At 37.0% G+C, this 16407-nt stretch overlaps 1 protein-coding gene across 3 annotated transcripts in view; it reads right to left on the bottom strand.

The window, feature by feature from the left end:
- PPFIA2 (PTPRF interacting protein alpha 2) overlaps positions 1–16407 on the bottom strand; it is a 496123-nt gene that overhangs the window by 369073 nt on the left and 110643 nt on the right. The gene's annotated exons all lie outside the window — the stretch shown is intronic.

Below are 16407 nucleotides of genomic sequence, written 5' to 3'. Positions count from 1 at the left end.
CTTAATTGTAAAGTAAAGGTATACAGTCATACAGTCTGTGAGGTCAATTCTACTTCTACAGTATATAAACATAAAAATTGGCTGTAAAAGACCAGTTCTACCATATAGATGATCCAAAGTTTGGATTGGTTTGTATCCACCTTTTTTCCATTTGGATTTCATATATAAACATTTTATTTTTTATTTATTTATTTATTTAATTTTTTAAATTTTATTTTATTTTTAAACTTTACATAATTGTATTAGTTTTGCCAAACATCAAAATGAATCCACCACAGGTATACATGTGTTCCCCATCCTGAACCCTCCTCCCTCTTTTCTCCCCATACCATCCCTCTGGGTTGTCCCAGTGCACCAGCCCCAAGCATCCAGTATTGTGCATCGAACCTGGACTGGCAACTCGTTTCATACATGATATTTTACATGTTTCAATGCCATTCTCCCAAATCTTCCCACCCTCTCCCTCTCCCACAGAGTCCATAAGACTGTTCTATACATCAGTGTCTCTTTTGCTGTCTCATACACAGGGTTATTGTTACCATCTTTCTAAGTTCCATATATATGCATTAGTATACTGTATTGGTGTTTTTCCTTCTGGCTTACTTCACTCTGTATAATAGGCTCCAGTTTCATCCACCTCATTAGAACTGATTCAAATGTATTCTTTTTAATGGCTGAGTAATACTCCATTGTGTATATGTACCACCGCTTTCTTATCCATTCATCTGCTGATGGGCATCTAGGTTGCTTCCATGTCCTGGCTATTATAAACAGTGCTGCGATGAACATTGGGGTACACGTGTCTCTTTCCCTTCTGGTTTCCTCAGTGTGTATGCCCAGCAGTGGGATTGCTGGATCATAAGGCAGTTGTATTTCCAGTTTTTTAAGGAATCTCCACACTGTTCTCCATAGTGGCTGTACTAGTTTGCATTCCCACCAACAGTGTAAGAGGGTTCCCTTTTCTCCACACCCTCTCCAGCATTTATTGCTTGTAGACTTTTGGATCGCAGCCATTCTGACTGGTGTGAAATGGTACCTCATAGTGGTTTTGATTTGCATTTCTCTGATAATGAGTGATGTTGAGCATCTTTTCATGTGTTTGTTAGCCATCTGGATGTCTTCTTTGGAGAAATGTCTATTTAGTTCTTTGGCCCATTTTTGTATTGGGTCATTTATTTTTCTGGAGTTTAGCTGTAGGAGTTGCTTGTATATTCTCGAGATTAGTTGTTTGTCAGTTGCTTCATTTGCTATTATCTTCTCCCATTCTGAAGGCTGTCTTTTCACCTTGCTAATAGTTTCCTTTGATGTGCAGAAGCTTTTAAGGTTAATTAGATCCCACTTGTTTATTTTTGCTTTTATTTCCAATATTCTGGGAGGTGGGTCATAGAGGATCCTGCTGTGATGTATGTCAGAGAGTGTTTTGCCTATGTTCTCCTCTAGGAGTTTTATAGTTTCTGGTCTTACGTTTAGATCTTTAATCCATTTTGAGTTTATTTTCGTGTATGGTGTTAGAAAGTGTTCTAGTTTCATTCTTGTACAAGTGGTTGATCAGATTTCCCAGCACCACTTGTTAAAGAGATTGTCTTTAATCCATTGTATATTCTTGCCTCCTTTGTCAAAGATAAGGTGTCCATATGTGTGTGGATTTATCTCTGGGCTTTCTATTTGGTTCCATTGATCTATATTTCTGTCTTTGTGCCAGTACCATACTGTCTTGATGACTGTGGCTTTGTAATAGAGCCTGAAGTCAGGTAGGTTGATTCCTCCAGTTCCATTCTTCTTTCTCAAGATTGCTTTGGCTATTCGAGGTTTTTTGTATTTCCATACAAATTGTGAAATTATTTGTTCTAGCTCTGTGAAGAATGCTGTTGGTAGCTTGATAGGGATTGCATTGAATCTATAAATTGCTTTGGGTAGTATACTCATTTTCACTATATTGATTCTTCCAATCCATGAACATGGTATATTTCTCCATCTGTTAGTGTCCTCTTTGATTTCTTTCACCAGTGTTTTATAGTTTTCTATATATAGGTCTTTAGTTTCTTTAGGTAGATATATTCCTAAGTATTTTATTCTTTCCATTGCAATGGTGAATGGAATTGTTTCCTTAATTTCTCTTTCTGTTTTCTCATTATTAGTGTATAGGAATGCAAGGGATTTCTGTGTGTTGATTTTATATCCTGCAACTTTACTATAGTCATTGATTAGTTCTAGTAATTTTCTGGTGGAGTCTTTAGGGTTTTCTATGTAGAGGATCATGACATCTGCAAATAGTGAGAGCTTTACTTCTTCTTTTCCAATTTGGATTCCTTTTATTTCTTTTTCTGCTCTGATTGCTGTGGCCAAAACTTCCAGAACTATGTTGAATAGTAATGGTGAAAGTGGGCACACTTGTCTTGTTCCTGACTTTAGAGGAAATGTAAAGTTTACTATTTGAACTGGCTATGAAATTAAGAATAGGATACTACTGAAATTTATTGCTCATAGAAGCTATCAAAAGCAATGTGAATTAGATTTGTGGATTTACAAAAATGTCATTGGCAGTTTGTTTCAGAATTCCTTATCCCATCTTAAATAGTAAAAAGTAGCATAAGAACTAAAAACACAGAAGTGGCAGAGACTACTCTGACTGTGTTACTGAGGAAAATTCTCGAGATGATAGCCAAACAGTCCTAAACGTTGAATCATTTGACTCATGAATCCCTTATTCATACACAAATAAATCTGTTATAGTCACTATAGCAGTGGGTAGAACTTAGTTCCCTACTTACCTCTATTTCTACAACATTCACAAACATTCATAAATTTTCCAGCAGGAAGCTTCTTATTTAAGGTCCTGTATTGCATATTTTGGGGTTTTCATGGTGACTTAGAGGGTAAAGAACTGGCCTGCAGTGCAGGAGACCTGGATTCCATCCCTGAGTCAGGAAGATCCCCTGGAGAAGGGAATGGCTACCCATTCCAGTATTCTTGCCTGGAGAATTCCATGGAGAGAAGAGCCTGGTGGGTTACAGTCCATTGGGTCCCAGAGAGTTGGACACGACTGAGCAACTAACACACACACACAAAAATTGCATATTTTCCTCTAATTTTCTTCAGTTTTGGCTTGGACAAAACTTTCTACACTTTTGTGTTTTGGACAAAACTCTTTTTTTTTTTTTTTTTGGACAAAACTCTTTCTACACTTTCTTCCTAAATGACCTTAGCTATTCACATGCCTTTCAATATTATTTACATACTGGAGTCCCTGAAATTTAAATCTCAATCCATACAAAAAAAAAAAAAAAAACCTCACCTATGTCAAGCTAAAACATCCTTCTTTCTCACTCCTCCCCAATTTTTATCTCCCTCGTGTTCTCTGTTTTGGTAAATTTCATGAACATGTATCCATTAGCTCAGCTCAAATCTTAGGAAGGCATTTCTAATTTTTACTCAACATGTACTTACAATCCATCAGTAAGTCATCAGTTCTAACTTCAAAATATATCTCAGCCTGCTTTACTTCTCAGTTGCCATGACTCTACACCAAACTCCCACCATCTCTAACCTGGACTTCCATGGTATCCTATCCTCTTAACAGGTTCTCTTGCTTTAATTCTTATCCTGTTCTACTCAGTTTTAAAGAGCATCCACCATATTATTTTAGCACATAAGTTTTAAGTAATTTTCTCTCTGAGAGTTGGACCATAAAGAAGACTGAGTGCCGAAGAACTAATGCTTTTGAACTGTGGTGTTGGAGAAGACTCTTGAGAGTCCCTTGGGCTGCACCTTGACCTTTGGTCAATCCTACAGGAAACCAGTCCTGAATATTCATTGGAAGGACTGATGCTGAAGCTGAAGCTCCAATACTTTGGTCACCCGATGTGAAGACCTAACTCGTCGGAAAAGAAGCCTGATGCCGGGAAAGACTGAAGGTAAGAGGAGAAGGGGATGACAGAGGATGAGATGGTTGGATGGCATCACCGACTCAACGGACCTGAGTTTGAGCAAACTCCAGGAGAAGATAAAGGACGGGGAAGCCTGGCGTGCTGCAGTCCACTGGGTCACAAAGAGTATGATACGACTGAGGACTGACCAACAGCGACTTCCTACAACACTTGAAATAAACTCCTGTAAGACCCAACATGACCATGCTATTGCCTCCTATTCCAATCAAATGCAATAACTCCAAGCAAATGTACTTTGTTGTTAACTTACTAAGCTTTTGTCACTCTCAATCCCTGTCTTAGGTTCCCAAGGGTGCTATAATAAATGACCAAAAGCTTGGTAGCTTCAAATGACAGAAATGCATAGTTCTGGGTGCCGGAAGGCTGAAATCAAATTACTGGAAATTCTGAAGGAGAATCTATTCTAACTAGACTCTCTCCTAGTTGCTGGTGATTGTCAGCAATCCTTAGCAGTCTTTGATTTATAGGTGCTGAATTCCAAACCCTGTCCCCATTTTTACAAGGCGTTTTCCTTTATGTCTTTCTATGTGCTCTCCTCTTCTCATATGGACGCTAACGACTGGATTTAGAGCCCACTTTATATCCAGGATGTTTTCGTCTCAAAATTCTAAGCTATATCTATAAAGACTATACTTCCAAATAAGGTCACATTCCAAGATGTTGTGTAAACATGAATTAGAAGGAGACATCATTTAACCCACTACACTCCTCGGGTTATTACATCTGCCCAAATATTCATCAACTACTCTTCTTTATTGAAGTCACTTCCTCAGAGAAAATGTCCTTGACTCATCTTCCATTCTGTTGTTTCCTTCACAACACCAGCCAAACATCTATAATTTCAATACTATATTTAAATGTAGCATATGAAATACATACGTATATATGGACAAACATATATATACACACATACACACTAAATGTATAAATATAAGAGAAGACATAGAATAACATGTATACATAAATGTGTACAAAAATATTTAAAATTTGTGTTCCTGATATACCATGATGTCATACCTTATGCATTGCTTCATTTAACTAGCCAACATTTTAAGTTAATATATCACGTTTTGCTTCAAGTTTTTTTGGCCTTATATCACAGACAGATCCAAAGCTGGCTTCCATGTTCATTCCTTCCATAAAACCCTCTTTTTGAGCAACTGCAGGGGGTTGACAAAAGGTATGAATATGAGGGCCACTGTTGAGCATTACAGGACCTACAGTTTGCTTCTAATTAAATAAAATACGTATATATATGCATGTCTATATATGTGTATGCACATATACAGACATGTACATATAATAATATCACTTAGCCCACAACTTGATTGCAACCAGTTAGAACCCTCAACAGAGGAGTCACCTAAGCTATTCTCAGACTCCTGACCCACAAACTGAGATAAGATGTGTGTTGTTTTGAGCCTATTGTGTGTGTTTAGTTGCCAAGTCGTGTCCAGCTCTTTTGCTACCCCATGGACTGTAGCTTGCCAGGCTCCTCTGTCCATAGAATTCTACAGGCCAGAACTCTGGAGGGGGCTGCCCTTTCTTCTCCAGGGGATCTTCCTGACAACAGGGATAAAACCCACACCTCCTGCATTGCCAGGTGGATTCTTTACCACTGAGCCACCAGGGAAGCTCCTTTAATTCTACTAGATTGTATTAATCCATTATATAGCAATAGGAAACTGATATACTTCATAAAACAACTTGAGAAGTGCTTCTTCTCTTAGAACTTTAATAGTACAATTCCTTTCTTAAATGGTTACATAATTCACAGGTGAAGCCATCTTGTCCTGGATTTCTCTTTGTGAGATTTTTTTTTTTTTAATTGAAGATTCCATTACTTTCATACAAAGTATTTGTACTTTTTTATTTTTGGGGTTAACATTGTTAAGGTATGCTTGCTTAGGAATTTTCTCATTTCATCTAAAGTTTTAAATGTACCCACATAAACTGTGTTCAAACTTCCATTATTTTAAATTTTACTAACCCACCAGGGAATAATCAGTAAATTCTTTAAAAAAAATGTTTTGCTTTGCTTATACTCTATATTAAATATTCTACTTTATTAATTTTTGTTGCTAGCTTCATTTTTGCCTTCTTTCTCTATACCCTAGGTTTTATTTGCTGTTTTACTTCTAGTTTCTTGAGATAATGCTTGGATCATTGATTTGGGGCCTTAATCTTTTCTAATCTATATTAATGATATAAATATGTCTTTAAGTGGCACTGCTGCTGCTAAGTCGCTTCAGTCGTGTCCGACTCTGTGCGACCCCATAGACAGCAGCCCACCAGGCTCCCCCGTCCCTGGGATTCTCCAGGCAAGAACACTGGAGTGGGTTGCCATTGCCTTCTCCAATGCATGAAAGTGAAAAGTCAAAGTGAAGTCACTCAGTCGTGTCTGACTCTTAGCTACCTCATGGACTGCAGCCCACCAGGCTTCTCAGTCCATGGGATTTTCCAGGCAAGAGTACTGGAGTGGGGTGCCACTAACTTCATCCTAAGATTTTTCAGTATGTAGTAGTCCAATATCACTGAATTCAACATTTTTTTCTTATTTTTACTTTGAATTTTCTGACCATGAGTTAATTAGAAATATACAGCATACTTTCCAAAAACTTATGTACTTCCTATTTATCACTTTTAATTTCATTTTTATATTAATTTCTAGTGGAATTCTGATATTATAAAAGAACATACTTTGTATGATTTCATGTCTTCAAAATTTTTTGAACTTTCTGTAAGACCCATATTTGTTCAGTTTGGGGAAATAAAATGCAAAATTCTTTATACATTACTGAGAAAAAGTTTATCACATTGCTCAAATTATCATTATCTTTACAGTTTTTATCTTCTTGTTCAGTCAGGTATTGAAAGAATTATTGAAACGTTCCACCATGACAGAGGACATTTTTATTCTCCTTTTATTTCTGCTAATTTTTGTTTTCTATATATTTTAAGTGTTTGTTATCATGTACATAAACATTTAAAATTTCTATCTTCCTGGTATACCATTTTTTTATACTTGTTTCTCTTTTTATATTTAGTATTTCTTTATAAAAGACTACACTTTCTGGTATTCATGTAGTTATACCTGCTTTATTTTGTTACCTCATTTTCTATGGTATGCCTTTTCTATCATTTTGGTTTCAACCTTCATTTCCATATTTTAGAATTCTTTTACAAACTACATATAGTTTAAAAATTTTTTTCTGACAATCTTTATTTTACATTGACTATTTTTCACTTATATTTAATGTAATTATTTACATACATTTACTTAAAAGTTAGAATAATGATCTTGTTTGTAATGTCAAACTTTAATGAATTCTCTGGCCTTTTAGAGAATGGTCATATGAATTTAATGAAACTTAGTGTTTCTAGATATGAATACTAAGATTTTTAATTCTTTTTTTTGCAAAAAGTGTTGTTCATAGAAGAAAAAATAGTCAGTTGTGGATTACTCATTTTAATCTATGATGAAGAAAAGGAAAAATAGAAGAAAAATTAGCATTACCACAAAACTTTCCACCATATTCCAATAAGAATATAAAATATTCCTATGAGTAAAACAAAAGAATATCTGGAGAATGTATTATGTAGACAAAAGATAATTTTGCAAATTTCAGGGAAGCTTGATGAATGTTTTTGGACAAATATTAAATTTTTAATATTATAACTCTTCTATTTTTCCTATGAAGTGAAAGTTGCTCAGTTGTGTCCGACTCTTTGTGAATCCAAGGACTATAAAGTCCATGAAATTCTTCAGGCCAGAATAGTGGAGTGGGTAGCCTTTACCCACTGGAGTGGGGAGACCAGGGATGGAACCCAGGTCTCCCAAATTGTGGGCAGATTCTTTACCAGGTGAGCCACAAGGGAAGCCCAGGAATAGTGGAGTGGGTAACCTAACCCTTCTCCAGCGGACCTTCCTGACCCAGGAAATGAACTGGGGTCTCCTGCACTGCAGGCAGATTCTTTACCAGCTGAGCTATCAGGGAAGTCAATTTCCCCCCCATAATACTTATAACTTTATAATTATATACCAATAACTTCATATATCTTTACAAAAACAATTTAATAGCCTATCATACATCTCTGAGGCAGATTCTTATTATGTGATGTTCTTAACACAACACAGGTTTTATTTGAAAAGTAAGAATTCTGTATAATATTAACTTTATTATGAACATATAATCAGATTCCTTTTTAAAGTGCCTTTGGTGGTTGTAACTACTGTTAAGTGAAAAATAAGCATATGCATGTAATTTCAGCATTTACATTTTGCTTATTCATGTTTCCGTGAGTATTCATTTGAAAAAGATAATCTTTATGGGAAGTAGCTAGAGTAAGTTGCTTTCCTTCCAGATGAGTATTCTTTCACGTAGAGGCACAAGTTCCTACACAGGACCAGAGGACAAGGAAGCTTTATGCTGCCTCCTCTAGAAGCCCAATAAGGAAAAAGGGGAGCCACGAGTTTGCAGTTTCTAACCCCGCCAAGTTTTGATGAATACTAATGGTAGAAATATTGTCACCCTGCTTATTTAACTTATGTACAGAGTACATCATGCGAAACGCTGGGCTGAAAGAAGCACAAGCTGGAATCAAGATTGCAGGGAGAAATATCAATAATCTCAGATATGCAGATGACACCACCCTTATGGCAGAAAGTGAAGAGGAACTCAAAAGCCTCTTGATGAAAGTGAAAGAGGAGAGTGAAAATGTTGGCTTAAAGCTCAACATTCAGAAAACTAAGATCATGGTATTCGGTCCCATCACTTCATGGGAAATAGATGGGGAAACAGTGGAAACAGTGTCAGACTTTATTTTTTGGGGCTCCAAAATCACTGCAGATGGTGACTGCAGCCATGAAATTAAAAGATGCTTACTCCCTGGAAGGAAAGTTATGACCAACCTAGATAGCACATTGAAAAGCAGAGACATTACTTTGCCAACAAAGGTCCGTCTAGTCAAGGCTATGGTTTTCCTGTGGTCACGTATGGATGTGAGAGTTGGACTGTGAAGAAAGCTGAGTGCTTAAGAATTGATGCTTTTGAACTGTGGTGTTGGAGAAGACTCTTGAGAGTCCCTTGGACTGCAAGGAGATCCAACCAATCCATTCTAAAGGAAACCAGTCCTGGGTGTTCATTGGAAGGACTGATGCTAAAGCTGAAACTCCAATACTTTGCCTGCCTAATGTGAATAGTTGACTCATTGGAAAAGACCCTGATGCTGGGAGGGACTGGGGGCAGGAGGAGAAGGGGACGACAGAGGATGAGATGGCTGGATGGCATCACCGACTCAATGGACATGAGTTTGAGTAAACTCTGGGAGTTGGTGATGGACAGGGAGGCCTGGCGTGCTGCGATTCATGGGGTCACAAAGAGTTGGACACGACTGAGTGACTGTACGGAACTGAACTGAATGGTAGAAAAGGGAAAATCCTCAGAAAATGAGCTCATTTCTCATTTTGCCAGAGGAGGTGGAGTATCACCTCATTGGGATCCCTGGGAGAGCAGCAGCAGCAGCCCTAAATCTGTGCAAATCCTATTGTCTCAGGTTATATGAAATGGCCCACCAGACCTCCTTTTAAGAAAGCCAGCTGTGTGCAGTCATGGGCTTCCCTGATAGCTCAGTTGGTAAAGAATTCACCTGTAATGCAGGAGACCCCAATTTGATTCCTGGGTCGGGAAGATCCCCTGGAGAAGGGAAAGGCTACCCTCTCCAGTACTCTGGCCTGGAGAATTCCATGGACTACAGTCCATGAGGTCACAAAGAGTCAGAAACGACCTAGTGACTTTCACTTTCACTGTTTGCAGTCATGACTCTTCTATTAGAGAAGAGCCAAACAACCCTTGGCCTGAAGCCTAATCTCATTGAGGCTGAACAGGTGTTTAGCCATTAAGCTGCACAGGCACATGGAGGGTGTCTGGGGTTTCCTAAAAAATAAAAACATATACACTTAAAAAATACCCCAGACCCCTTAAATCTTATATTCTAAGCTTCAGCAATTACATTTAAATTGATATACTGTATATAGTCAGTTTTATGAGTTGCTGAAGTCTACAGAATTGAACTATTTTCGGATACATGAGAAAGACAGACCCTTAATTCCTTCCATCCAAAATAAAGGTTTTAATTAAATGCAAATTAGATCTTCAAGATTTGGTTCAACATTCACCTCTCAAAATAAGTCTTACAAAAAGTAAAAATAAAATCCCCCCAAACACACTTACCATGGTTCTTTCCATTTAAAAAAAAAGCAATTATTTATCTATGTACCATTTTTACACTTATCAATCATGTTTTAAAAAGAAACAATTGCTAACCAGTTAAAGTACAAAAATCTATAGAGCTTAATTAGTATCTTTCATTTCTTCTCAAGTGCTGAGAATAGTATTGCACACATAATAGGCATTACAAATATGTTTCCTAAATAAAACTTTATTTTTATTTTATATTTTTCACATTTTAATGAGCAGTTACATGTATAAAGCTGTATTCATCCATCTGTCTTTTCAGATAAACATCCTAAATTATAAGCATCTTTGATCAAGAATAAAAATAGTTCCACTTTATTATGTTGGATAAGAACAGTCTAATTAGAAACCAGCCCCTTGTTTAGTCAAGAAACTAAAAAAAGATCCCATTTTTTGTAGGGTGAAATATATATTAAAATGTATATATATATATAAATATGTATGTATATACACAGTTAAATGTGTGTATATATGCATATATAAATATACACATATATAAATAAATTCATGTATAATAAAAACAAAGAGAAAGAGAAAAGCAACTAGGAAAATACCATAATACATATACAATATCTATAATTGAAATTATATTACTATTTTTGACAGAATTATTATATAGCTTTTAAGGAACAAAGATAAGTAAATGAAAATGATTCATATTAAGCTTTATATGATCAGAAAACTGAGTATATATTAATATATAGTTCAATGTTTTATTATTAACAAAAATAATATATTTTGCAATAATGCAAGTTCCTAATTTTTTTTACTATGTCCTTTTTCATTAACATGTTGCTTTTGCCTCATATATCACATTGCCCCCTTTGCCTAAATTTCAAGTACTATATCTTTATTTTTATAGATTGATAAGAAATTAATAGTAAGTTACATGACCCTAATTTCTAATAAGTTGTTTTATTACTCTCAGCTTCTCATATAACTTCACCTGTAATAGAAAAGCCATTTCTAAAATGTCTCTTATCCTATTAAAACACCAGTGAAGCAATATTCTGAGAGATCTCAAAAAAAAAAATGCCTCCACATTCAGTGTTATTCTAATGCAACCTTTGGCTGTTGGTCTATAATTCATATCTTTTTTGCTCCCTTTCACATTTAAGATGATTCAAATCTTTGAATACAGGAAACCATATTCAAAGGTACCCTCTAATTAATTAGTGTTGAAATTCATATATTTAAATTGGTCTAATCAATAAAGCATTAATAAACAGGAAAATACCTAACATGTAAATCTTCTGGTATTATTTACACTAAGCATTACATTTCTCTCATGATAAAATCCCTGCATATGAACTTTCATTATTGTTGCTACATATTTATGACACTAATAGTTTAAGTACCTATTCTGACTAGCTAAAATATTAATAAATTAAATAATTAAAATGAAGTTATTGACTCCTTTCTTTCCTATCCCTTATCCATATTTGCATAGAGGAAGCAAACATCTGATTCAGTTGTTATGTGTATCTCCAAACCCTAAGGATACACATTAATTTTTTCCCCCTTGCCTTATATCCCATGGAATTGCCTGCTGATGTAGCTGCTGAATAAATATCCAAAGAGAGATAGCACTGCTTTCTTCCACGAGTCATTGCTCTGGGTCCATTCTCATTTGGCTTAGGAGAAGCACACCTTTCTCTTTATCATGAGAGTTAAAACTCGGCACCAATTCTTACCAGCTGAAATTCTGCTAATAAGTCCTGTCTGGTCACCACTTAGAGAGGCTAAAGGTGGTGATTCACAGTGGCAGTACTGACATTACTGTAATTATTAATTAACAAGTCTATGGTGAGTTTGGTCTTCCTTGGTGGCTCAGTGGTAAAGAAACTGCCTACAGTGCAGGAGGCCCAGGTTACATCCTTGGGTCAGGAAGATCTGGAGAAAGAAATGGAAACCTACTCCAGCATTCTTGCCTGGGAAATCCTATGGACAGAGGAGCCTGGTGGGCTAGTCTATGGGGTCAAAAAAAAGTCGGACACGACTTAGTGACTGAGCACGCACGTGTGCTGAGTATGTCTAGCACTACTCCATACAATGTGGAGATACTTACCACCAATGATACTATGCTCTGAGGCCCTAAGTATAACTTTAAACCACCAATGAAAGTTCCATTTGTTTTCTTTTACTCTCTTATTTATTGAAATTTTTCAATACCTGATTCACATTAATTCTGTCTGAAGACCTACTAGATTCTTCTTCATTCATTTGTTCATTGAAGTGTATAGTTACAAACCAGACAGAAATTTCTGCTTTCAAAGGGATTATATTTAGTGATATTAAATGAGACAAATAAGATATTCAGCATCCAAATATATCCTTATGCTTTGGTATTGCCATTATGTTTCCCAATGGTCAATATTTGAAGTTACCCTTGAGTCCTTGTTCTTTTCCCACTGGAAGATTCTACTAATACTGCCTTTGTAAGGTTTTTATTCTCTACTATTTTAATTCCTGCTACCACTAACATATTGTGAAGTACACTCATGTAATCTGATTCCAGAATTATTATAACAGGCTCAATCCCTTTCACCATGCAGTATTCTGCTAGAGTTATTACATTAAGCACACAAATATGATCATATATATCATGTGTCTGAGTTGTGTTCTTATTCATTCAGCAAATATACATTGATGGACTCACATGACCGGTATTATTCCAGATCTTTGCAATATAATAGTGAACAAATGAGACAGTCTCTAACTATACGGCGCTTTTATTACTATTCAGTTCAGTTCAACTCACTTCAGTTGCTCGGTCGTGTCTGACTCTTTGCGACCCCATGAATCACAGCACGCCAGGCCTCCCTGTCCATCACCAACCCCTGGAGTTCACTCAAACTCACGTCCATCGAGTCAGTGATGCTATCCAGCCATCTCATCCTCTGTTGTCCCCTTTTCCTCCTGCCCCCAATCCCTCCCAGCATCAGAGTCTTTTCCAATGAGTCAACTCTTCGCATGAGGTGGCCAAAGTACTGGAGTTTCAGCTTTAGCATCAGTCCTTCCAAAGAACACCCAGGACTGATCTCCTTTAGAATGGACTGGTTGGATCTCCTTGCAGTCCAAGGGACTCTCAAGAGTCTTCTCCAACATCACATTTCAAAAGCATCAATTCTTTGGCGCTCAGCTTTCTTCACAGTCCAACTCTCGCATCCATACATGACCACAGGAAAAACCATAGCCTTGACTAGATGGACCTTTGTTGGCAAAGTAATGTCTCTGCTTTTCAATATGACATCTAGGTTGGTCAAAACTTTCCTTCCAAGGAGTAAGTGTCTTTTAATTTCATGGCTGAAGTCACCATCTGCAGTGATTTTGGAGCCCCCAAAAATAAAGTCTGACAGTGTTTCCACTGTTTCCCCATCTATTTCCCATGAAGTGATGGGACCAGATGCCATGATCTTCGTTTTCTGAATGTTGAGCTTTAAGCCAACTTTTTCACTCTCCTCTTTCACTCTCATCAAGAGGCTCTTTAGTTCCTCTTCACTTTCTGCCATAAGGGTGGTGTCATCTGCATATCTGAGGTTATTGATATTTCTCCCAGCAAGAAAACAAACAATAAGCACATAGGAGCAGAGAAAAGAATATTAGTTGATCTTTCTGATAAAGTAGCTTTTGAACAGAGACCTAAAGAAAGTGAGGGAGTAGGCCTAGCAGGTATCTGTGGAAACATCACGGTAAGCAGAAGGAATACTGGCAACAGCATGCCCTTGTAAAGGGCTAGAAACTCGTTAGTGCCATCAAAGTGGAATGAACTATGGAAAGGAAGCTACGACTTGAGTTCCTAGAGACTTTGTAAGGAGAGAAGTCATGAAGGGTCTTAGAAACTACTCCACGGGCTTTGGGAATTTTATTCTGATGGGAAGCCAACAATGATTAAGCCCTGATGTAACACGAGTTGACATATTCTAAGAAATTTATCTTGCTTGGTTCGCTGAGAAAGGATATATGAGAAAGTATGGTGATTCAGACCAGGGCAGTAATTTTGTAGGGGTGGTAAAAATTGGTTAAATTATGAATAAATTATGAAGACAAAACCTACAGGATGACTCTAAGGTTTTGACTTTTGGAAATAGTCGTATGAAATAGACATTAATTTTTAGGGGTAAAATGCAGATTTGTGGAAACTGACAGAGAAGACCAGAAGCTCCAGTTTTTAATCCATTATGCTTTAAATTTCTATTGGATATAAAAATAGGTATGTCAAATATTTAGTTGGATTATACAAGTCTGAAGTTCAGGGAAGTGATCAGTCTAGAGATGTAAATTATTCAATTATCAGTGTCTAGATGGCACTTAAGCTGTAAAATAGGTTAGGATTATCAAGGAAGTAAATATGGGTAAAAAAGATTGCAGGGTCCACATAAATAATCCATCAAACTGGCTTCTCAGTTCCTTGATGTCATCAGTTCCAATGAACTTCATGCCCTCTATACTTCATCTATTTCCATGACCACAATCTGGATCTTAGCAGCAACCTGGGAATGTTTTGGTCTTATAGTGCTTAAATCAAGCATCCTACTCTCTTGTAACATCTTATATTCACTATACTGGTTTTTCAACTTATTGAGATCCTTTCCTATATTCACTGCAATTCTTACTCAGCTTAGACTTTATGATATTCTTGCTAATGTTTTCAATTACCTTGGTTCATTGGTCTTCCACAGTAATTGCCTGTCAGAACAACAATCTGAAATCAGAATGACTGCAGGCATTCCCCTGTCCCATACTTGAGCTACAGAGCACTGTTGAAGCAAAAGCAAACACAGCTTTACATATTTATAACCAGTACAAATTCACTACCTACAACAAGTAGACCCTAAAACTTTCCACTAATCCATCTATGGTTTGCATAGTTCTTCTGCAATCCACAAAGGCTAAATATATCTTCTCTAAGTTCTTGAACTATCTTAACTCATCATCTCCCCACCACTGTCAGCTAATTAGCTCCTTTTTACAATGTGGGGAAAATAGAAGCCATTCAATGGAAACTATCTCAGCTTTATAAGAGCCCCCCCCCCCAAAAAATGTTTGCATCAGTTTCCATAATTTTTTCTACCCTTATTTCACATTTGAACTGATATTGCTCTTTCTATATAACATGCCCTGGAGTCCATCTTATTCTGCTTCATCCAGTGACCTATTAATTTCTCTTGTCTCAAAAATTCTTTTCCCTTTCTATGAGCTTTCTATGGGCTTCAACACACTCAAATTTTCTCTCCTTAAAACAATTTCTCAAGTTCATCTCTAATGTTGGCTATTATTTCTTTTCACTTCCTTCATAATTAAACTCTTTGCAATTATTTCCTTAACAGCAGAATCCAATTCTTATCTTCCTATTGTTCAGTTCAGTTCACTCGCTCAGTCGTGTCCAACTCTTTGGACCTCAAGAACTGCAGCATGCCAGGCCTCTCTGTCCATCACCAACTCCTGGAGTTCACCAAACTCATGTGCATAGAATCAGTGATGCCATCCAGCCATCCCCTGTTGTCCCCTTCTCCTCCTGCCCTCAATCTTTGCCAGCATCAGGGTCTTTTCAAAGGAGTTAGCTCTTTGCATCAGAAGGCCAAAGTATTGGAGTTTAAGTTTCAACATCAGTCCTTCCAAAGAACACCCAAGGCTGATCTTTAGAATGGACTGGTTGGATCCCCTTGCAGTCCAAGGGACTCTCAAGAGTCTTCTCCAACACCACAGTTCAAAAGCATCGATACTTTGGTGCTCAGCTTTCTTTATAGTCCAACTCTCACATTCATACATGACTACTGGAAAAACCATAGACTTGACTAGATGGACTTTTGTTTACAAAGTAGTATCTCTGCCTTTTAATATGCTCTCTAGATTGGTCATAACTTTCAATCCAAGGGGTAAGCGTCTTTTAATTTCATGGCTGCAATCACCATCTGCAGTGACTCTGGAGCCCCCAAAATAAAGTCAGCCACTGTTTCCCCATCTATTTTGCCATGAAGTGATGGGACCGGATGCCATGATCTTAGTTTTCTGAATGTTGAGCTTTAAGCCAACTTTTTCACTCTCCTCTTTCACTTGCATCAAGAGTCTCTTTAGTTCTTCTTCACTTTCTGCCATAAGGTTGGTGTCATCTGCATATCTGAGGTTATTGATATTTCTCCCAGCAATCTTGATTCCAGCTTGTGCTTCTTCTGGCCCAGCGTTTCTCATGATGTATTCTG

This window comes from Bubalus kerabau, chromosome 1 (genome assembly GCF_029407905.1).
Source record: "Bubalus kerabau isolate K-KA32 ecotype Philippines breed swamp buffalo chromosome 1, PCC_UOA_SB_1v2, whole genome shotgun sequence".
Taxonomy (NCBI): Eukaryota; Metazoa; Chordata; class Mammalia; order Artiodactyla; family Bovidae; genus Bubalus; species Bubalus kerabau.
This window is presented reverse-complemented; position numbering and strand designations above follow the sequence as displayed.